General features: G+C 33.0%; 1 pseudogene; it reads right to left on the bottom strand.

Moving 5' to 3' along the window:
• LOC121492550 overlaps positions 1 to 23,742 on the bottom strand; it is a 192,346-nt pseudogene extending 168,604 nt beyond the window's left edge.
• Between the last annotated feature and the right edge of the window lie 373 nt (positions 23,743 to 24,115).

Here is a 24,115-nt window from a genome sequence, read left to right as displayed (position 1 = left end):
CACCTTGTTTTGTATGTAAGTATCAAATCACTAAATTGTACACCTGAAACTGATATACTTTATGTTAACTAACCGTAATTTAAATAAAAACACCCCCCCCCCACACACACACACAAAGAAAAAGCACACAATGTATTATCTCAGTTTGGGAGGCTAGAATTAGGAGATAAAGGGGTTAGCAAAAAAAGGAGGGGGGGGTTGTTTAGCAACTGGTTCCTTCTGCTGGCTGTGTAGGAAACATCTATTCCAGGCCTTCCCCTTGGCTTATAAATGACTATCTTCTTTCTATGTCTCTTCATGTCATCTTCCCTCTATGTGTGTTTGTCTCTGAGTCCTAATTTTCCTTTTTTTTTTTTTTTTATTTTTTTTTTTATTTTTTTTTTTTATTTATTTATGATAGCCACAGAGAGAGAGAGAGAGAGAGGCAGAGACACAGGCAGAGGAAGAAGCAGGCTCCATGCACCGGGAGCCCGACGTGGGATTCGATCCTGGGTCTTCAGGATCGCGCCCTGGGCCAAAGGCAGGCGCCAAACCGCTGCGCCACCCAGGGATCCCCTAATTTTCCTTTTTTTGATAAGAACCTCAATCATACTGGATTAAAGCCAACCCTGGTGACTTCATCTTAACCTACATAATTAAGTCTATAAAAACCCTATTTCTAAATAAGGTCATATTTTGAGGTGATGGGAGTGAGGACTTGATATATGCATTTTTCAATCTATAACAAACCCTAAAATAATCTGGAAAGAAAATACATATAAAACAGATTACATAGAAGGAACTGGATTTAGAATAAAATTGGATGTAATAGAACTTCTAAGTTCTTTTTTTTTTTTTTTAAGATTTTATTTATTTATTCATGAGAGACAGAGGCAGAGATACAGGCAGAGGGAGAAGCAGGCTTCCACTTCCCTTGCAGTGGATGGACGGGGTCCTAGCAATGTGTTGACATGATCAAATGGTTTTGTAAAAATTTGAAAGAAATGTAGTTTAATAACCACTTTTGGTTAAAATAGTAACATTTCCTTTTATTGATGTGCCATAGCCGTTGGCTGCAGGCATTTTGGAGATCCACTAAAAGAGAAACTGTGTTGAAGACACATTATTTTGTGTTTAGTAGGACGTATTTATGAGGCTCATGTTATTTCCACATATAATAAATTTTTGCCAGCTGCAAAGTGTAAGAATAGTTTCTAGTAACTCCCTACCACTATGCCAACTTACTTGGCTAGGTGGTGTCAAAGTTCAGAGCCAGAGCTTTATCACAATTAGAATGTGTCCTTCTGTAACTGACACCAGAAGGATCCAGGCAGAGAATGATGGAGGATGTGAAATTCACAGAGACCACAAGTAGTTTGAAGAAACATTGACCATTATGCATGTGAATTTTAAGTGAAGCACTTAGTTCTTGTCAAAGCCCAGAAAACAATGGACATTTTCTCTAGACAGCAAAATACTGGATAATATGTAATTCATGATTATAAATACATCACCAATTTTTTTTTGATGGAAATTGTGCAAAAACAGAATTTATCTGAACTCCTGTGTTTTAAGGGTATACATTTGTAGCTATGCTTTACTCTGAGAGTAAAGTTGTGTGGCTTACCACTTAAGGTCTTGTCCTGACAAATTTTGGCAGTTTCAAATTAAAACTGATCCCTGAGTGAAACCACTTTATTTCTTCAAACAATCTGAAGAAATAAGTCTTAAGTGACAAAACACTACACATTATCTTGTATATGTCAATGTATATGTATGATATACATTTATATAGCTCAATACAGGCTAGCCACAACTTGTAATACGTTTGAATTTATGGGACAGGGAATGGGAAAGCAATAAGGCAATTGTTATCTTCAGGAGAAACCAAAAGTTGTAAAAGAAGTATAATCAGAATATACCACTTAGTTTCACTGTGAGTTTTATTTACTTAGGACAATGTAAGCACTGCCCATTAATTTACTTAATAATTCTGGTGTAACTATATTGGGAAGTTAGAGAGACTGTCTATATGAGTCTGGGTGTTTGCATGTCTGTCTGGTGGGCGTGAGTGCTCTGTAAAAGGGGAATATTCTCATTTTCCATTTTTAAATTCTAAAATTGAGGCACCTGGGTGGCTCAGTCAGTTGTGTCTGCCTTCAGATCAGGTCACAATCTCTGGTTCCTGGGATAGAGCCCCACGTCAGGCTCCTTGCTCAGTGGGGAGCTTGCTTTTCCTTCTTCCTCTACCTGCCCCTCCCCCTGCTTGTGCTCTCTCTGTCAAGTAAATAAGTAAAATCTTAAAAAAAATAAAATGTCTAAAATTTAATATTAAAAAATAGTAGTATAAGAATGTTAAATATCGAGGAAACAGATAAATGGTGTATTAGGGGTTGCTGCTGTGGAATAGAACTGATGGGTTAGGAAGTGAGAAATAGGAAATGGCTGCATTTTGTTATAGACTCTGTAGTACTATTTGCCTTCTAAAAACATGTTTATATACTTTTGATAAAAATTAAATTTAATTGAAAAATGGAATCAGTTTTGACTCATTTTCATAAAATGAGCCCTTTCAGTTTTGTATTACATTTTTTAAGATTATTACTAAAATTGATTCGCATTGTATTTTTGCATTATATAATGCTAGTAGGATTACTCTTTCAAGGTGAAGGAATGATTAAATGAAACTAATTATTTCTCTGAAGAAAACCTAAATCCTTGATAAACCAAATGAGAATTGCGATAGAGCAGCCTGTTTGAATATCATTGCTTAGAGCCAGTACTTTTTAAAAGGAAAGTAGGATTTAAATATTTATGAAATTGAGTTTTCTTTACTATTTTGAAAAGAAATTATTAAAATTTTACTACCTTTGTAGAATCGATTTTTTCCTTCCCTTCTCTACTAGGTAAAAAGCAAATTAGTTTTACATTAATAAATCAGAGTACATGAAAAACTAATTGCTCACAAAATACAGTTGCATCAAAAATATAGAAATAAAACAGAATATTGTTGCTTAGCTTCCTAAATTTTAATTTATAATATATAATAAAATAGAGATGAAAAACTGTATGCATTGGGGTTCCTAAATGTAGACACCATGCATTCATTCAGATTTTGTTATGAAGAAGCATTGCTTCTACTCTCACATCTACATTTCACAAAGGAAGTATCAGAGGAAAAAAGCTTGCCTCACAGGCAAGGTTGAAAGCTCGGTTTCATTTTATTTCTTATCTTAATAGCAGGCTGCTGCTACAGACGGAAAAATATATGCTTCAGGAAGATTGAACTTGCTACCTTTTGCAGGGTTGTTCATCTTTCTAAAGGACAGTTATCAACTAAGCAAAAAAGGAGGAAATAGCTATTCTGCTTGGCTTGTGATATTATAAATCTATGACTGTGTAGCTAAAAAGAAATCCAAGCATGAGAACTTAAAGCTTAAAAATTAAGAGAAAGGTGATAGAGTATTTTTGTTGAGAGTACAATTTCAGAGGTAATATATACCATGGTAGGCATCCTCTAAAATGATCTCCCTAACCTCCAAAATCCTCACCTCTTGGTATTCAGGCCTTTGTGAAATTCCCTCTCTGTGAATGTGCACTGGACTTTTTGACTTGCTTCTAAACCACAGAATATGGCAGAAATGATACGATGTTGCTTCCAAGATTAGGTTGTAAAAATCCTTTGGCTCCTGTCTTGGTGTTCTCTCTCACTGTCTTTTGGATTGAACAGTCTAAACGAAAGCAGTTGCCACATTTTAAAGCAGCTCTGGGGAGAATGGCATGTGAGTAAGCTTACCATCTTGGAATTTTCAGTTTCTGCCCCTGTAGAATGAGTATAATACCAGATTTGTCCAGCTTTTCTCTTAGAATTAAGCAAAATTGTACACATAAGTAGTTAGCAAACCATTAAGTCTATTACAAAGAATATTAGAAATAGTAAGCATTTAAAAATTATTTGTTGGTGTAGATGAACAAAATTGACTATAATATTATGGATTATATATGTTACAACAAATATTTTACCATACAGGATAAACATAACTCATGCTATGGTATATACTAATTCATAACAAGACATTATAGTGACTTCCTACTGAAAAATGTTGATCCACATAATCTTTTGTATTAGTCACTGGTTACAGAGAGGATGCAATTCTCTTTACGTATAAACAAAGTGACATAAAAAAAGACTCTTTCCTGGTCAGCAGGAAATAGCAAATGATTGACAAAGCCATTGTTTGATATCGAGTGTCTTGAATGACAATCAAGCTTCTCTTTTTATGCCCTATGTGTTTCATATAACATAACTTGTAACTGGTATCATTTAAAAATGTTTCATGGTATTTGGCATATCTACATTGATTTTTGCTTCTGATATTTTTAAACATTTATTTATTTATTTATTTATTTATTTATTTATTTATTTATTCATGATAGACATAGAGAGGGAGAGAGAAAGAGAGGCAGAGACACAGGCAGAGGGAGAAGCAGGCTCCATGCTGGGAGCCCGATGCAGGACTCGATCCCGGGACCTCAGGCGAAAGACAGGTGTTAAACCGCTGAGCCACCCAGGGATCCCCTTGCTTCTGATATTTTAAAGTCAGCAAAGATAGGTGGTATAAATTACCATGTTTCTTGGTCAATACTGTTTAAGCAGGACCAGAGAACTTTTTGGCCATTTGGAATGTCACATGTTTACCCGTGAACTTATAGATATACAAACTAATATGTGGCAGGATATATCTGTTTTCGAGGAATAATTTATTCAAAAGATGAGCAAATAGGAGGGGTATTCTTTAGTTTTATAAGTAACACTCTTCAAATTGCCATAAAAAATCCAGGGCATCATGGTTGAGTACAGAGAAAAATGTCATAGAACCTCCAAGTGAGAAATAAAAGCTATCACTGGGCATCATCACTGTCAATCATTTTTGTCTCTAAAAAGGGAAAATTTTCTCCTCTAAGTAGAAAAGCAATGATCAGATTCTCCCTGTAGATGAGAGTCTTTTGTGTTTCTTTTCTAAGATTAGAGTAGGGTCAAATTGAATATCTTCTAGAAGTTGTAGAAACATCCAAAAAGAAACCTTTATGGCTAAGAATCCATGTAGGGAATATATAACAATTCTAATTAAAGAATTAAAAATGTTTGTTGAAAATGTTTTTGATTTTTACCTATTTCTTAGAATTCATATATTTCCTAGAGTTCATATATTTCTTCACAGATATTGAGACCTCACCATGTTCCAGGCACCCCTCTAGTATCTATGAATACGTTACAGAACCAGATAGAAGTCCTTTCCCTCCATCTACTCACAGTCTACTAAATGCGTCATTCTTTGACTTATCAAAAGAACCAATTAATTGGTTGGTTTGTAAATAATTAGATGAGTTTCCTCTAATGCTTCATTTTAAAATTACCCTAAAACAATGGCTTCGTATAAACATTTGTTATAACTGTTGTATTCCTCTCTAAACTTAAATTATAACCAAATTGTGGCAGAACCACTAAAACCTTGTTACATATATAGAGATTGTGTATACATAGACACAATCTTAGTTATATGCCAAAAAATAAACCAGGTGCAGAGTTGCACTTGTATCTACTTCTGTATCTACAGCTCTATCTATATTTATATCTAGACAGATAAACAGTTATGGATATAGGTAAAGTTAAAAGTGTAGGTTTAGAGGTAGAGATATTAATTACTTTGCCAAAAAGATAATACAACTACTAACATAATCTATTTTATTCAATAGAACTTTATACACAGGCATTAGTCAAAGCATCATAATGGTTTAGTTACATAAAACTGTTATGACTTTAAGAAATATAAAGTCTAGTGGATGAAATCAGGCTTATGTACTAAGTAAAGGGTGAGGACAACGTATAATATAATAAATGATATATAAATTCTATAGTTGAGATGAGCCCAGGGGATAAAGGGATTATTGATTCTGATTGAAGGGAGCAGGGAAGGTTTAATAATTGAACAGGCTATTTATTAAGCTTAAAATATCCAAACACTTCAATCTAACACAATTTTATTAGATCTTTACCAGAAGGATCTAAAGTCCTTGAAAGAACTTAGCTCTAATTAAATATATCCAAATCCAGTTTTAGATTCTTTCGCTGGGCCTTGATGTTGAAAGTGAATGTTCAATCGAAGGTAACTTTCAGTTCACCTTCTGAAGTCAGTACAAAAAGAAATGAGTTTTTCTCTAATGGTTAATGACTTCTCTGTCTGCCTCTGAGACATTTAGAGGTTGTAGACAATCAGCAGTTCCAAAGTTTTGTTTTTAAATGAATCTGAATAATTTTTTGGGGAAAAAGCAGGGTAGTTTCAAGAAGGATGTAGTAAAGTACTCATCTACACCTAAAAAATATGTGTTTTTTTAGGTTTTTTTTTTTTTTTCTTAGTGTGCTATGAAAGAGTTTATCTTCATCCTCTCCAGAGTGGAGTGCTAACCAGCTGAGCCCAGTGATCCATTTATGTGCTCAGAATCATCAAGCTTTTTGTTTGTAGTTTCAGTTTTCTGGGTACATATAAAAATGATACAAAAGTCCTAAGTTATTACGACTCTCCACCATTTTTTCTAGAGCAAATGTACTTTATGGCCTTATCATGTCTGATGTTTTCACATGATTAGATTGAGGCTATGCATTTTTGGTAAGAATATTACAGAAGTGTTCTTTTCTGTGCATTGTAGCAGGGGTACAAAATATTAGATATCATATCTGGTGATACGAACTTTGACCACTTGTTTGATGTGGTATATGCCAGGTTTATACACTGTAAAGTTATTGTTTTTTTTTTACTTTGTATTGATAAATATCTTGCAGAAGTTAATCAGACATTTCATTTATTTACTTTTTAGTTTCAAGCTTTTATTTAAATTCTGGTTAGTTAACATACAGAGTAATAGCTTCAGGTGTAGAATTTAGTGACTCATCACTTACATACAACACCCAGTGCTCATCACAATCAGTGCCCTCTTAAATACCCAATCTTCATTTAACCCATAACTCCGCCACCTCCCCGCCAGCAATCCTCAGATTTTTCTCTATAGTTAAGGATCTATTTTATGATATGCCTCTCTCTCTTTTTTCTCCCTATATTCATTTGTTTTGAATTATTTCATATGAATGAAATAATATGGTATTTGTCTTTCTCCGACTTATTTTACTTAGCACAATACTCTCCAGTTCCATCCATATCATTGCATATGGCAAGATTTCATTCTTTTTGATGGCCAGTAATATTCCATTGGATATCTATACCTCATCTTCTTTATCCATTCATTAAATGATGGACATTTGGGCTCTTTCCACAAATTTGACTATTTTGATAATGTTGTTATAAACATTGGCGTGCATGTATCCCTTCAAATCAGTATTTTTATATTTTGGGTAAATACCTAGTAGTACAATTGCTGGATAATAGGGTAGGTCTCTTTTTAACCTTTTGAGGAACCTCCAAGCTATTTTCCAGAGTGGCTGCACCAGTTTGTGTCCCTACCAACAGCATAAGAGGGTTCTCTTTTCTCTATAGCCTCGCCAACATGGTCATTTCCTGTGTTGTTAATTTTAGCCATTCTGACAAGTCTGAGGTGATATGTCACTGTAGTTTTGATTTGTATTTCCCTGATGATCAGTGATGTTGAGCATCTTTTCACGTGTCTGTTAGCCATCTGGATGTCTTCTTCGGAAAAGTGTCTATTTATGTCTCCTGCCCATTTTTTAACTGGGTTATTTGTTTTTTGGGTATTGAGTTTGATTAAGTCTTTATAAATTTTTGATACTAACCTATTATCAAATATGTCATTGACAAATATCATCTCCCATCCCGAAGGTTGCCTTTTAGTTTTTTGTTGATTGTTTCCTTAGCTGTGCAGAAGCTTTTTATTTTGATAAAGTCCCTGTAGTTCATTTCTTTTTTATTTCCCTTACCACTAGAGAGACTTTAAAAATATCATATATCCTATTTCTACTCAAAAGTTTAATAATTTTAGCATGAAATCTTGCCCCCAAAACTTATTACTTTGGATTTTAACAGAACTTTTCTATTTGCTTCCTTTTATCTACACTTATTAACTTGATTCATTCTATGAAGAAGAGCTGTCTCTTCTCCTTACATTTATTTACTTATTCAATTTTTCTTTTGTATCAGCTGCATAGATGGATATTTATATTATTCTACACGTTATAATCTAATACTATCATTGTTTGTGTTGTTGCTCAGAGTTTACTAGTTTGACCATTGGACCTCTGTCATATGATCTTCTGTGCCCTTTCAATTTGTCCCCAATTTCTCTAGGAGTCTTGAATTCTTTTTATTGGAAAATGCTATTTAAAACTAAAATCTGAATGCTTCATGATCTTCTTGCTACTGTGGTTTCCTCATTTCTAGGACCTTTCAACAGACTAAGCTTAAATTAAGTACACATGCAAAGAAAAAGATCTGTATTTATTTTTGCATCTAAGTATCTGTTTATATATTAAAAACTGTGAGTTCGTAATGATACTTCCACCTATAATTCAACACCACATTTCTAATCAGCCTTTCTCTTTCAGTATTTGCATTTTTTCCCTCTAACATTGAAATACTGGCTCTTGTCTGAAATACATTCACTTACTTGTTCAACCCTATTACATACATAAATTAATTTCATAATTTCTAACCCTTACTCAATTTGAGAAATGTACTAATTAGAGTACAATATTTGCTCTTCCTTTTGTCTTAAGCATTAAAATAATACTGGTAAAAGTACTGTTTTCCAATGTAACCCAAGTTAGTTTTTTCTTTCTCACCCTTCATTGTGGTTATGTTACTCATTTGTGATACATTTAGGCTCATGTATCACAGTTTATATTTAATTTGGTCTCCTCTTACTTTTTATTAACATAGAGTAAAATTCAATCTTTGTGATGTACAGCTTTATGGATTACAAAAAATTCATAGAGTCTTATATCTATAAATATAGTTATGATACATAACAGTCCCATGGTAGTATTAAATTCCTTTGTAGTTAACTACTTTTTCCTCCAATCTCTGGAAACTGTTGATCTGTTTTATGTCTCTATAGTTTTGCTTTTTCCAAAGATGTCATATAAATATGCACTATGTAGATGAGTGGTTCTCAGTGAAGGACAATTTTGTTTCCAAAGGGACATTTGGCAATGTCTGGAGATGTTTTTGTTTATTAAGACTGATAGGGGGTGGTGCTACTGGCCTCTAGTAGGTAGAGGTCAGGGATACTGCTAAATATCCTATAGTGCACAAAGAATTACCTGGCCCAACATGTCAGTAGTGCCAAAATTGAGAAACCCTGATATAGATTTTTGGATCTGGCCTCTTTCACTAAGCAAAATGTGTTTCAGATTCATCATATTGTGTGTATCAATAGTTTTTTCCTTTATTTTTCTGATCAGTATTATATTGTGAACAATATCTCACACACCTTGTTTATCCATTCACAGAGGAAGAATATCCTTGTTATCATTTTTGGCAATTATAGAAAAAGCTGTTATAAATATTTATATGCAACTTTTGTGTGAACTTAATTTTCATTTCTCTTTGTCAGAAATATGGTTTTATTGTTTCTCTCGGTCTGTGTCTTGTCTTTGTGCTACTCTAACATTTTCCTTAGAAAAACAAAATATTTCAATTTTATAAGGTGTAATTTTTAAGAAATATTTTATTAATTTATTTGACACAGAGAGAGAGAGAAAGAGAGAGAGAAAGTACAGCAAGGAAACAGCAGGCAGAGGGAGAGGAAGAAGCAGGCTCTCCAACAATCAGAGAGCCTGATGTGGGGCTTGATCTCAGGACCCTGAGATCATGACCTGAGCTGAAGGTAGATGTTCAATGGGCTGAACCACCCAAGTGCCTTAATAAGGTCTAATTTTTATGGATCATGTTTTGTTGTCTCATCTAAATATTCTTGACCAAAAACCGAACTTATGCAGGTTTTCCTGTATTTTTTTTTTGTTTTCCTGTATTTTTATCTATAAATTTTATAGTTTTGTTTTTTACATTTGGTCTATGTTCCATTTCAGTTCAAATTTATTTATTTATTTATTTATTTATTTATTTATTTATTTACTTTCAGTTCAACTTTATAAGGTTTGAAGCATGGATTGAGGTTTATTGTTGTGCATATGAACATCCAATTGCTCAAACTCCAGTTGTTGAAAAGATTATCCTTTTTTCTATTGCAATAGTTGTCTCAAGAAGTCAGTTGATGAAAATCCTATATCAATAAAGCAGTTTAAAAAGCCAGTCTATGATTTTGCCATGGGTCTATTTCTGGGCTCCCTATTCTGTTCCACTCATCTATGTATCTGTATTTTATTTTATTTTATTATTATTATTTTTAATATATATCTGTATTTTAGCCAATATTATCCTGTCTTGATTATTGTAGATTTATAATAAGTCTTTACATCTACTCCGTTGAGTCCTCTTTTACTTTTTAAAAGTTATTTTGGTTATTCTAATTTGTCTTTTCCCAAAATGTTTATTTTATAACAGAATTTTTTATTCATGAGAATAAATATATATATATATATATTTTCCTTAGAAAATTTCTATATATAGAAAATTTTCCTTAGAAAAAAAAAATATATAACCTTTATATTGAGACTTTTTTGAATTAATTTATTAGTTCTAGAACCATCTTAAGATTCTTTGGAATTTTCTATGGGTAGAGGCATGTTTGTGAAGAGAAATACTATTATTTTTTCAATCTGTATCTTTTTAATTCTTGCCTTATAACAATGAGTAAGACTTTCAGTATTGTCCTTTCTTGTTTTCAGGTGTTGGGGAAAATGTTCAATTGTTCACATTATATATAAATGTGTTTAATAGTTTTTGTACAAGTTAAAGAAGTTTCCTTTGTATTCCTGGTATAAGATTTTCTTTTTTCATAAATATACATTGAATTTGTCAAATTTTTTTTGAATCATTGAACTGATGATATGATTTTTTATTTTATTTTTTAAACATTTATTTACTTATTTTAGAAAGAGAGAGAGAGAATGTGTGAGCAGAGGGAGGGGCAGAGGAAGAAGGAGACAATCTCAAGCAGACTCCCCACTGAGTGCATATCCTCCTCAATTCCAAGACCCTGAGATTATGACCTGAACCAAAATCAAGAGTCAGTTGCTTAACCAATAGCCACCCAGGTGCCCCTTCCTTTTCTTTTTTAAAATATAAGCAGTTAATGCTAAACATCCATCTGAATACTACTTTAACTACATTGCTCAAAATTGGACTTGTTTCATTTTTATTCATTAAAAAGTGTTTTTAGTATCATTTGAAACTTATTCTTTGACCTCATATTATTTGGTATTGTACTGTTTGACTTTCAAATATTGATTTCTAAACATTTATGGTTGTTCCATATAAATTTGTTATTTATTTCTAATTTAATTACATTATGATCCAAGAATGCATTTTTGTATGATTTCTATCCCTCTGAATTTGTTAACATTTTTTCATGATCCAAATAGACCAGATATAATATGGTCTACTTTGATGACCCTTCCATATGTGTACTTGAAAGAAAAAAAAAGTATTGCCCTGTTATTGAATAGACTGTTCTATTTAGGTTTTTCTTTTTCCTATAAATTTTATTTTATTTTACTCTATTTTTTTAAAGATTTTATTTATTTATTCATGAGAGACACACAGAGAGAATGAGGCAGAGACATAGGCAAAGGGAGAAGCAGGTTACCTGTGGGGAGTCCAATTTGGGACTCAATCGGGCACTCCAGGATCATGCCCTGAGCCAAAGGCAGAAGCTCAACCACGGAGCCATGCAGGCGTCCCTCTATTTAAGTTTTTAAGCATCATGTTACATTTTAAATATTGTTTTAGTATTACAGTGATTTCGGTAATCTACTTCTTGTATCTGTTGCCTTTCTCCTTTGTAATGGTTTGTCATCCTGTGTAATCTATAATTTTGAATATGAACTCATCTTCAGGAATTTTCTTTTCCTTTTTCTTTATTCCCGCATATGTACTGAACTGTGGAAATGACCTACAGAACAATTTTCTGTTTGCCTCCAAGAGAATTCTAAGGAGAGTATAAATTTAGATACTAGCCTAAGATTTTTATTACTCATAGGTGAGTTTTGCTTCTTTTTTATTCACGACCCTTGCTGCTTCCACCTACTTCCTTTGTTTTCCTCAGCCACTTAGCAATTTTTCCAGGCCAATTTTCACCTACAAAAATCTTTTGAGACTACTAACTTTAAGGGTTCAGATATCTTCTCCCCATAGTTCCTAGATTACAACTTTTTTCTTGATACTCAAGATCCAGTTTTAGGTCCTATAGAATGATCTTATAGATCATTTAGGTGCTCATAGAATGATATGCTTATATTGTCCAGCATGAACTTAAACTTTCCATGCTGGCCTGTTGGAAATTGTACCAGACCCAGTTTATATAGCTTGCCAAATTCAGTTGACAATGGTTTTCTCGTTAACTGTAATGATGACCTTCCAGGAAATTCATCCCACAAGAGGAAAACTTGCTGGTGATGTTTATGGCAATGTCATAGTTACTAGGTTTCACCTGTGGTTAGTTAGGAAATTAATGAATGCTACACTTGATCAGTATGGCAGAAAACATTCATTATAAGCATTGTGATGAATGTAGCTGCTTTATTCCCTAAACAGTACAGGTTAGGAATTTTTTACAGAGTTCCTGTTTTTGTGTTTATTTGGGCAAGGCAGAACTTTCCACCGTAGCTCAATCTACCATATAAATTAACACTTAAGAACCCACAGATAATCTGTGTGACAATCAATTCAGCATTTGCCAGACATTAATGTAAATGCTTTTCAGAATTGACCTTTGAATATAGGAAAAGAGGTTGCTAGAGAACTTGAGCTCTGAAATCAAGCTGCCTGGGCTTGAATTGCATCTCTATTGCTCAAAAGTTGTGTGAAGTGGGTGATTTAAACCATTCTATGCTTGTTTTCCTCCTCTGTTGAGAGGATTAATTGAAAAAATATTGCAATATATTAGTTAATATTCATTATTATTTCATCCCTCTCCAATTTTATTCTATCTCCCCTCATATACCTATATATGTATATTTATTTATATATATTTACATAACATATTCATATATTATGTAGCATTATATTTATATCTATATACATATATATAATTAACATCACAAGGATAAATTCTATTATATCACTTATAAATATTCTTAATACTATGCATGAGACATTTGAGTTAATTGATAATAACTAAGAAGTTTCTTATTACCTCATCACCAATCTTCAGCTTCAATATTTTCTCAGCAATATTAGCTTACTTTCTAAGATGACCATCATTTTTTTATATAAAAACTGATACAAAATACTTGAAGAGTTTTCCCATTTACTCTGTTGTCTATTTATGTAGCTAACACCAGTCTGCTACTTCTTTCTCCAAATACTCTATTATAATGGAATTTTCAACCAACACTGTTTTGCCAGGTGAATATGATAAAGACAAATTTATAAACAGATAATGTAAAATATATATAAAATGTTTAGGCCTAATTTAATGAAAGGAGCATTAAAATAGAAGCCAAGAGAATTGTTATGCATGGTTTATCTTTTACTCATTGTGTTAACTTTGGGAAATCATCTAACCTATCATACAAATATAAAGGGTTGGGGGCACCTGGGTGGCTCAGGTGGTTGAGCATCCACCTCTTGGTTTCGACTTGGGTCATTATCTTGAAGTAATAGGATCGAGCCCCAGTTTAGGCTCTACCTCAGGGCAGAGTCTGCTTAAGATTTTCTCTCTCCTAATCCCTGGGCTCCCCTCCCACCCCCCTGCATGTGTGCTGTATCTCTCTCTCTCTCTCTCTCTCAAATAGATAAATAAATCCTTAAAAAAACCCAAATATAAAGGTTTGGTATTTGAGATAAAAGAGGATTTTCTCAATGTTTGCTTAGGCATTAATTTTTTAAGAGTAAAATATATTTTTATTTGAATAATGTGAAAACATTGAAATATTCTGAGACTAGCATAGGAAACATGCATAAAATTTCTCCAGAATTAATAATATTAGTAATTGTGTCAAATAAAAATAAAATAAATAAAATAAAAATATTACACAAAAATTAAATAGCTATTTTCCCTTCTCAATTATTCACTTTTTGTCTCTTTAAAGATGAATTAATTTCATGCTTTCTAACTTAGATACTGCTATAGAGATATCTAAAAGAATTATAATAACAGACTCTTGACTATAGAGAACAAACTAGTTACTGGAGGAGGGGTGAGGGGATGAAGGGAATGGGTTAAATGGGTGGTGGGTATTAAGGAGGGCACTTCTGTGTGACTGGATATTGTATGTAGGTGACGAATCTGTAAATTCTACACCTGCAACTAATATTTCAATGTATGTTAACTAGCTGCAATTTAAATAAAAACTTGAGAGAAAAAACATTTTTTATATATTTTTTAAATGTATATTCCGTACCTATCACTTTATAATGTGCTTTTCACTTAGCATTAAAATTTTGAAATATGTTAGTACATATAGTAATTGGTTTTCACTAACAAGTAATATTCTATGAACATCTCATAATATATAGAATACTGCATCAATTGCTGGAAATACTTTTACTTTTTAATATATTTAGACTCTTTAATTTTATTGAATTCTTCAATAAACATTCATTTGTTCAATTTCCAACTTATATTTAGCAGTACTATTAAAAAAATGAGGGACACCTGGGTGGCTCAGTGGTTTAGCATCTGCTTTCAGTCCAGGACATGATGCTGAAGTCCCAGGATCAAGTCTTACATTGAGCTCTCTGCGGGGAGCCCGCTTCTTTCTCTGCCTTTGTCTCTGCCTCTCTCTCTCTGTGTCTCTCATGAATAAATAAAATCTTTTTAAAAGACTTAAAAAATAAAAATAAATAAATAATTTTAAAAAATGAAAGTAAAATGATTTTCAACAAGAGAGAAACCTGTATTATTTTTAGAAATCCTCTCTGTATTGAATACGGCAAATTAAATTGCTCCACACTGAGGGTAGAAAAAGGTTACCTTCACTCTTCTGCTAGATCTACAGAAGTATATCAAAAGGTTTCTTATCTCATACATTATTTTGAACAATTGAAAACAGCTCTATCATATCATTTATCAATAATAATCTCTTATTGTCACTTTTTAGTTGTGATTATAGGTGAGTTAATTCATCAATATTTATTGAATATCTACTGTGGACTTTTACTGATAGCAAAAAGAATATAGCACAGATATCCCTTAAAAGTATAGATTATTGGGGCAGCCGGGGTGGCTCAGCGGTTTAGGGCCGCCTTCAGCCCAGGGCGTGATCCTGGACACCCAGGATCGAGTCCCACGTGGGGCTCCCTGCATGGAGCCTGCTTCTCCCTCTGCCTGTGTCTCTGCCTCTCTCTCTCTCTCTGTGTCTCATGAATAAATAAATAAAATCTTTAACAAAAAAAGTATAGATTATTCAACTATAGAATATATGTTACATGATATCATAATTCAAAGGAAGAAGAGAGAACTTTGCATGAAATAGTTACAGAAATGTTCACTGAGGGCAGCCCCGGTGGTGCAGCGGTTTAGCGCCGCCTGCAGCTCAGGGTGTGATCCTGGAGACCCTGGATCGAGTTCCACGTCAGGCTCTCTGTATGATGCCTGCTTATTGTGTCTCTGCTTCTCTCTCTCTCTCTCTCTCTCTCTCTCTCTCTCTCTCTCTGTCTCTATGAATAAAATAAAAAAGAAATCTAAGAAAAAATATGACTAATATTAAAAAAATGTTCACTGAGAAAATGATCTGAACTACACCTTGATATCTGGCTAAGAAAAGCAGAGAATGGAGTTGCTCAATATATGTAGAGGCATTGAAACCCAAATCTATAGGTAGTAAGATAGACTGTGTAGAGGAATTCAGAGAATTTTTTGGAAGCAGAACAGAGGAAGATATACAGGCTAGACTTTTATACAAAGCTAAAGGTCTTGGATGTTAATTTTTAGTGACAGGAAATGTCTGTGAAAAAAGAGTATTTGAATAATAAGAAAATGGTATGATATAACTAGTATTGTATGAATGTATTTGATTATGATGATGTTTGATCATAGATCTACTTCTCTACAATATTTTGTACTTTTTGTGCTCTATTAGGTTTGAATTCAATCGTAGTTAACTATATGATAAACATGTATATTAACTGTGTTATAAATTACTAATATCATAAATAAATAAAAAAAATTAAAAAAAATAAATTACTAATATCTTTAGAACTTAGAAATACTGATTTTGTAGTTGAGATAATCTTAATGAGTCACTTGGAATACGTATTTCTAAAGTTTTCCATTGTTTAAATATCAGAACAGCATTCCAAACATGGTATTTAGCTAGTATTGGAATCATAATAGTGAATAACACTGGAGGGTTATGAAAGTCTAAATATATGAATTGATACATTTAATACAGTGAAGTTTTTTGGGGTTATATTTATACTTTTAAACCTGTAAGGAAAACCTCAATTAAAATTCATGTAGAGAATCCCACGAGCTTTCTAATCTTACATTTTTGATCAAGTACATTTTAGATGTAATGAACACAAATTATTCATAAAAAATATTTCCCTTTCATACTGATGGCTTTTAACACTTGAAAGAAATAAACCCTGACATATGCTTCTCAACACAACATGAGATTTTTTTTAAAGATTTTATTTATTTATTCATGAGAAACACAGAGAGAGAGAAGCACAGTCACAGGAAGAGGGAGAAGCAGGCTCCATGCAGGGAGCCTGACATGGGACTCAATCCCGGGTCTCCAGGATCACAGCCTGAGCTGAAAACAGGGCTAAACCGCTGAGCCACCCAGGCTGCCCACAGTATGAGATTTTAAAAATCATTTAAAAAATCTATTTTTCTTGCTTATTCCATAAGATAAGGCTGCAGAAGGGATGAGATGTTGATTTGTCTGTACTCTTCATGTATGTGACTAGATATGCTAGTGCTACGTGTTAACTTCTAATGTCTATAAGAGTTTTGAGCTTCCATCTTTCCCTATAACATACTTAAAAAAGAAAAATACCTGTTAATATAATTTAGAAATTTGTAGTGTTCATTGAAAGGATGTTTATTCCTAGATAAAAAGTAAAGCTTAAAAGCAGGGAAGTGACATTACTAGCATTCACTATCTCTAGCAGGTAAGCAGAATATACAGAAATAACACCCATAAAGTAGGCCAATCTGATAGGGTGACAGTTTTTTTTTTTTTTTTTTTTTTTTTTTTTTTTTTTTGGGTGACAGTTTTAAAATAGTTCCATGTCTCAGAAAATCCTTCCTTCCCAGGCAAAGCAAGAGAATCACCCTAAAATTGTAGACAAACAAAAAAAGTTATATACACATCAAACAAAGTTTATATGTGAAAACATAGTATAAACTTATTTTTTTCTTTTAAAACTTTTAGAAATAACTCTATAAATATTATTCAATTGTAAGGGTGAATATTCCCATAAATTAGAATACTTACCAAAACGGGCCATTAGGGTGACTTTGAAGTTCCATTATAGTATAAGGATATAGTGGTTGAATATTTAGTAGGCTCTCAAAGTTAGAATTATAATTTTATTCCTTTATAGCCATGTCATGCCTAGAAAAATAAATGATTATGGAACATTCTGGATTGCTAGAAAGTAAAGGTATTGTGAGAATAGGCCTAACTTTAAGGTGAACATAGAAACTCCTGGCAAACAAACATACTTTTCCATAAAGTAACATTGGGAACAAGATCTTCAGGGCAAGACTATGTTGCTAAACATTTTTTTTCTCATGTTTTCATGAGCAATACTTAGGATGTAGGAAGGCAAATGTTTAGTAAATTTATTGTTATTTCTCACACTTTTTTATAAGACAATCAACAAAAGAGAAAAATAAGTGTTTTTGTTCAAAAGACACTGTAAGAAAAGTCTTACAATGTTGGGAAAGACTTAGGAAGATTTCCCAAAAGGTTCTTCTTACTTAATTTAGGTGAAGAAATTGTCTAAAAATGCTCTTGTACTGATATATGAGAGATACCTTCTGCTGATTTTTAGTCATCTGAAACAGTCTACAGTAGAATTATTTTCAACCGAGAAAGGATGTGGAGGAGAGTTAGCCCACCTTTCTAATCAAATACAAATTTTACTCAGTGGTTTGGAACACCTTTCAATTTAAAATTATTACTCGTCAAAATTAAAAGTGTATTAAGACAAAAAGAAAAGCAATATTCTTCCACACTAAAACATAACTACATTGTTATTTCCTGAAATTGCATCCTATATAAATTATATTATATAGATTATATATCTACAAAGTAATTGTGTATCTTATATTTATATCTATTATGTATCATATCTAATGGATGTTACATATGCATGTGTAAATGTGTGTACATATACATGCATATATGTATATGGGTGTATGTGTATACACTTACAAATGTACATATACATGCATGTTTTGTATTACAAATATTGAAATGGATATACATATACTGTATATATACATGTATGTATACATAGTATTTATATTACACACACATGCATATATAATGTATAATATATATGGTACATATACATTATATGTATAAAATATTTATGTGACATTATATATGTATTTTAATATATATTATATAATACATATACAGAGAAAAGAAATTTTGACATTCCTGTGTTCATTAGGATAGTATATTAAAACTAGAACTGAGTCTGGAATCTATATATTATATATGTCTAAGATTATTTCCATATTTTTATCTATAAATAAATCATATTTTTACTTATATAATGGGACTTTATATTTTCATTCTTGCATTCCTTTTTGTACACTTTATTGTTTCAACAATTTTTTTCATTTGCTGTTTTTCTTAAACACTTCAAATTTATTGCATTGCAGTCTCTAATTAAATTTAGGTTTTAAATTCTTAACTCTCATCCACTTTTCATGTCATTTGCCATCCACAGGAGTTAAGTTTTAAGCCATTTTTTCTTTGGCCTCATTCTGCTTTGCTAAAGTTCTAAAGTCAGCAAGATATCTTTAACTTTGCATTTTTATCACTTTTATCAGTTTTCTTCCCAAGTGTGTTTCCACTATGGCTGGTTTTTATTGGCACTGGTGTGGATTATTATGTTGAAAATTTGCATGGGAAATATCAGAAATGCTATTTTCTAGGATTCCCTCTGGAAAAATGTTAAAGATAGCACAGCCATTTCTATAATATCAATTTACTTACATGGAAATTGTATCAGAGGTTTCGGTTGACTTATAAAGTCTAAGAATTTTTTGAGGGATCCAAGGTTAGGCTTTATGAAAATAAATGAGTAAACATTACAGATATTTGTAAGAAGGCATTTGGAATGCCAAACCTAAATCATAAACATTTTAATAATACTAAAGTAATTTTTAAGTTTCAGGAACATGTGTATGGTATGGTATAGCTACAAATTTTTTTTTTGCTTTTCCTCCCATTAAGAGATTAGGATTAAGTCCCTTTCTTACATATCTAGAATGGCCTTAGTCACTTATTTGACCAATAGGAGGCTATGGACTTCCAGAGTTCTGGAACTTTCAAGTCACTAGAGTCTTACAATCTCCAGCCTGACTTCTTAGAATATTTGCCTGAAGTGGACAGAAGAAATAAACCACCCCTAAGTAAGAAAGCTGACTAACCTGAGACCATTATACCATGAAGCGGTTTATGCTGTAAAGGGGCTCAAGGTAGATCTGTGAAGAGACCTCAAGAAGACAGAGCTTGTGGCTAGTCCCAGGGGTTTCAGAGAACCAGTAGGCATCAGACATGAGTGTGGACACCATATTGAACATTTCATCCCTAGAAGGTGTGAAGTTGAGAAGTAACAGGAACCCGATTGTTAATCAGATCTGAGGCTCTAATGTAAACATCCATGAAAAGGCAGACCAGAACAAAATCTATTAATATCTTTGTTCAGAAGAACATGCACAAATTGGAGAAACCTAAGGGGAATGGTCTCCCAACATTGGCACAAGTAATTATCTGGCTGATAATTTCACACATGTAATATAAAAGGAAACAGTGAAAATGAATAAATGAATAAATTACTAGATTTTATTGGCTTGGAAGGCAGTAGTTATTCACCCATAATATGAAATATAATTTCTTTGTGAAACTTCAAAAAGCTGTTGATACTGTTATTTTCTAAGAAGAACGAATAAACAAGCAAAAAGCAAAATCAGACTTGTAGATAAAGAGAACCAACTGATTGAAGGGAGGGTTGTGGGGGGATGGGCAGAACAGATGAAGGGAAGTGGGAGACACAGGCTTTTCGTTAGGGAATGTGTAAGTCATGGGAATAAAAAGCACAGCATAAGGAATATAGTCAGTGACACTGTAATAACGTTATGTGGTGACAGATGGTAGCTACATTTGCAGTGAGCAGAACACATAACATACGGAGGTGTTGAGTCATTGTGTCATACACCTGAAACTAATGTAATATTGTATGTCAGCCATGTTAATGTTAATATTGTATGTCAGCCAATTCAAAAAAATTTAAATTGTCATTTTCTACATGTGACTTCTGTTAAATCATGAGTTTTGTCTAGTATGTGTAAAAAGTGAGGTATTTTACAGAAAATTACTTAATTTTATCTCTAAATAACATTATTTCACTCTGAAGTGGCAGATTAACAAAATTTAAACAAGGTGTAAAGAATAGTTCTTTATTTAAAAAATCCACTTATGAAAAATAAATAAATAAAATAAAAAATCCACCTATGTAGTGAATGGATACATATCCTAGGTTGCTGAGAAGCTACTTGAAACAGCAGTCAGGACCAATAAATAATCTTAGAAAAAAAGCAGAAATCTAGCTATTAGCAAAAGTCCTATATTAAATGTCACCACTGGATGTTTCACAATATTAATAACATTCACTGGAGAAAAATATCAACTGAGGATGGGATGAAAAATATTTCATTTTATATAGTTGAAATAAGTTGCTATTAAGGTCAATTTTGTATATATACATGTATGTGATGGAGAAGTGTTAAACACCATACCACTGTAAACCAAGATGCAAGATGATTTTTGTTATTTTGCTAAGTTATTGATTTATGAGCTATGCTGTAGACTGGAAAAGACTCATCAGGATCACATGGTAGGGGCCAGCACTCGTGGAACGTCTTTATCTGTAAGTTCTAAAGCAAAATGTTCCTTCTCAAAATGTGTTTGCATCTGAATGCAATTCTATGCACAACCTACTTCCTGAGAACTGATGGCAAACAACGTACCTGTGCCTTGTTCAGTGTGAATGAAAGCTCTGAAAATAGTTAATATTATCAACCTACAGACACTGATTATAGGTCTTTTCAGAACACTGTGTGGAGAAATTTGCAGTGACTAAAGTTTCCTGGTGTCGAAGGGAAAAGATTCTCATATAATTTCTGAGCTGAAAATGGATTTTAAGAAATCATGATGAAGACAAATACCATATGATTCCACTCACATGGAAAACAAAGAAAAAGACAAACCAGAAAACAAACTCTTAACTAGAGAGAATAAATTGATGGTTACCAGAGGGGAGGTGGGTGGAGGGATGGGTAAAATAAGTGAAGGAAATTAAGAGTGCCCTTTTCTTGCTTGATGAGCACTACGTAATATACAGAGTTGCTGAACCACTATATCATACACCTGAAACTAATATCAACTGTATGTTAACTATACTGGAATTAAATTTTTAAAAGCATGATGACATCTATGATTTTAACTGACATACAAGTGCGTCTTGGTGATATATTTAGAATCAAGGACAGATTGAACTGAACTTCTTCAGACAAAACTACTGGAACTTGTCTTGTTAAATATACCATGACTTTAAAGATAGTTTTTAAGACTATACCATAATCCATTAGTATTTTATGCTATCTTTAAAAATATATATGATAGGGGCGCTTGGTTGGCTCATTAGATTAAGCATCTGCCTTTGGTTCAGGTCATGATCTCAAGGTCCTGGGATTGAGCCACACATGAAATCCCTGCTCAGCAGGGAGTCTGCTTCTCTCTTTCCCTCTGCCCCCTTCCCCATGCTCTCTCTCTCTCTCTCTCTCTCTCTGCCCCTTTCTCTCTCAAATAAATAAATAAAATCTTAAAAATATGAGAATATATGTAATAAAGTTTCTAAAGAGTAAAGAAAATTATACTATTGTAGTTTGACCCCTATCACATAATGATTTTCTTTGCTTTTCAGAAACTTTACTGCACATATCTGAAAATAACATTTGAATTATATATAAGAGAAGATGAAAAATCCTTTCCAGGCTAAATTCTTCCTAATTGTAATCTGCTCATCAAATTAGCCTCTGTATGTAGGACAAGTTTTCTTCAGTGAGAAATCACTGTTATTTTCAGCTCTTTATTTATTTATTTTCCATCATAATATCTAGAACTATAATAGGACCATCAAAAATTCATGCTGAATTTCTTGGGCATTAGGGTTTTCTAATTTAATAGAGGTAGTGTTAAGAAACAAAACCCATCAGGTATGGACATTCACCTATGGCTATTTGCCATTCAATAGAATGTGGGAATCATGAGGAATGATGTTATATAATTTTATCTTACTCATTTATGTGAGACTGGAAAAACACTTTGTTATTACCATTATAGTGACTACTATTAATTTTAAATACATTTTCTTTTTATTCCTTAAAAAAATATAGATTTTAGGGGCACCAAGGTGGCTCAGTCAGTTAAGTATCTGCCTTTGGTTCAGTTCAAGATCTTAGAGTCCTAGGATGAAGTCCTGTGAGCAGGGAGTTCAGTGAGAAATCTGCTTCTCCCTTTGCCCCTTCCCCACTGCTCATGCTCTCTCTCTCTCTCTCTCTCTCTCTCTCAAATAAATAAATAAAATCTTTAAAAAAGAGATTTTATGCTCCTGAATTTGCTGTTTTGTATGTCCATCAAATATCTAGTGGTTATTTAAAATTTATGAAACACTCTTCTGAAGTCTCTCTAACGACACCATTATGATAGGACCCTAGGATGCCTCCTCTCTGAGCATGGAGGCTTTCTTTAAAATCATGTTTTACTCATACACCAAAACTCCACTCAAGTGTCTCTTTGCCCGTCTGTTCTTCTTGACCATATTTATTAATAGTTTTAAAAGTATATAGAGCATTAATGTATATACACTTTTCAGGTGTTTTAGATCAGTTAAATAAAATAATGAGTGCCTATTAGGTACAAACTATATATCAAACCTTTTTCAGTTATTTCTGTACATACAAAGAGAGGTAATACACATACTAAGCTTTTTTCAAAAAGGGAGGAAAGGAGTATGTCGTTTAGGATTTGATCAGAGAAGCAGAACTTGTAGATGCAATATAGAATGAGAAATTAATAATAGGAATTTGACCTTATACAATCATGGTTGTTAGTTAAATACATGTGGTTGTTCTTTCTGCTTCTGGAGCTTGGCATGAAGTTCACAGGATAGGCATTTCAGGAGAAAAGATGGATATGAAGCAAGAGAGAGCCAGGACAAAGTAGAATCTGAATGTGAACTGGAATCCATGTTGACCTTTCAAAGTCCTCAAGCTTCCTACGTTAGTGATAATGTTGACCTGCAGGAAAAACTGGCATCCTTCATTATGTTACAAATACATACCTGCACTAGGAATCAGAGAAGCTGAAGAAGATTTGGTTGGAGCTGAAAGTGTTGCAATCAGGTGCTGCTTCATGCCAACGAGATGGGCTTTGAGGTCCAAGACGATATAAATGAGTTGCAGCACAGACTGACCCTACATCGATCTTCAGAGAGTATACATGGCTGATGCTTTAATTGTTCCTTCCAAAACTCATGCAAAAATATCATATCGCCAATCCTAGCCAAGAGCTATAGGAGGAAAGAGATTATCAGAAACATAGTTCCGACTTAGTTAGTTGGCAAGTACAGTCACCCCAAGGGATAAACCACTGTGAATTAGAAGCTGGTGAAATATTCTAGATTACTGCTGAAAGTGTATCTGGAGATTCGCTCATCATGTCTGAGGAGGTACCATGCTTTCCATTTTAATTATTTTTTAAAAAATGTTTTATTTATTTTTTCATGAG

This window comes from Vulpes lagopus, chromosome 6, assembly GCF_018345385.1.
Source record: "Vulpes lagopus strain Blue_001 chromosome 6, ASM1834538v1, whole genome shotgun sequence".
In the NCBI taxonomy this organism is placed as follows: domain Eukaryota; kingdom Metazoa; phylum Chordata; class Mammalia; order Carnivora; family Canidae; genus Vulpes; species Vulpes lagopus.
This window is presented reverse-complemented; position numbering and strand designations above follow the sequence as displayed.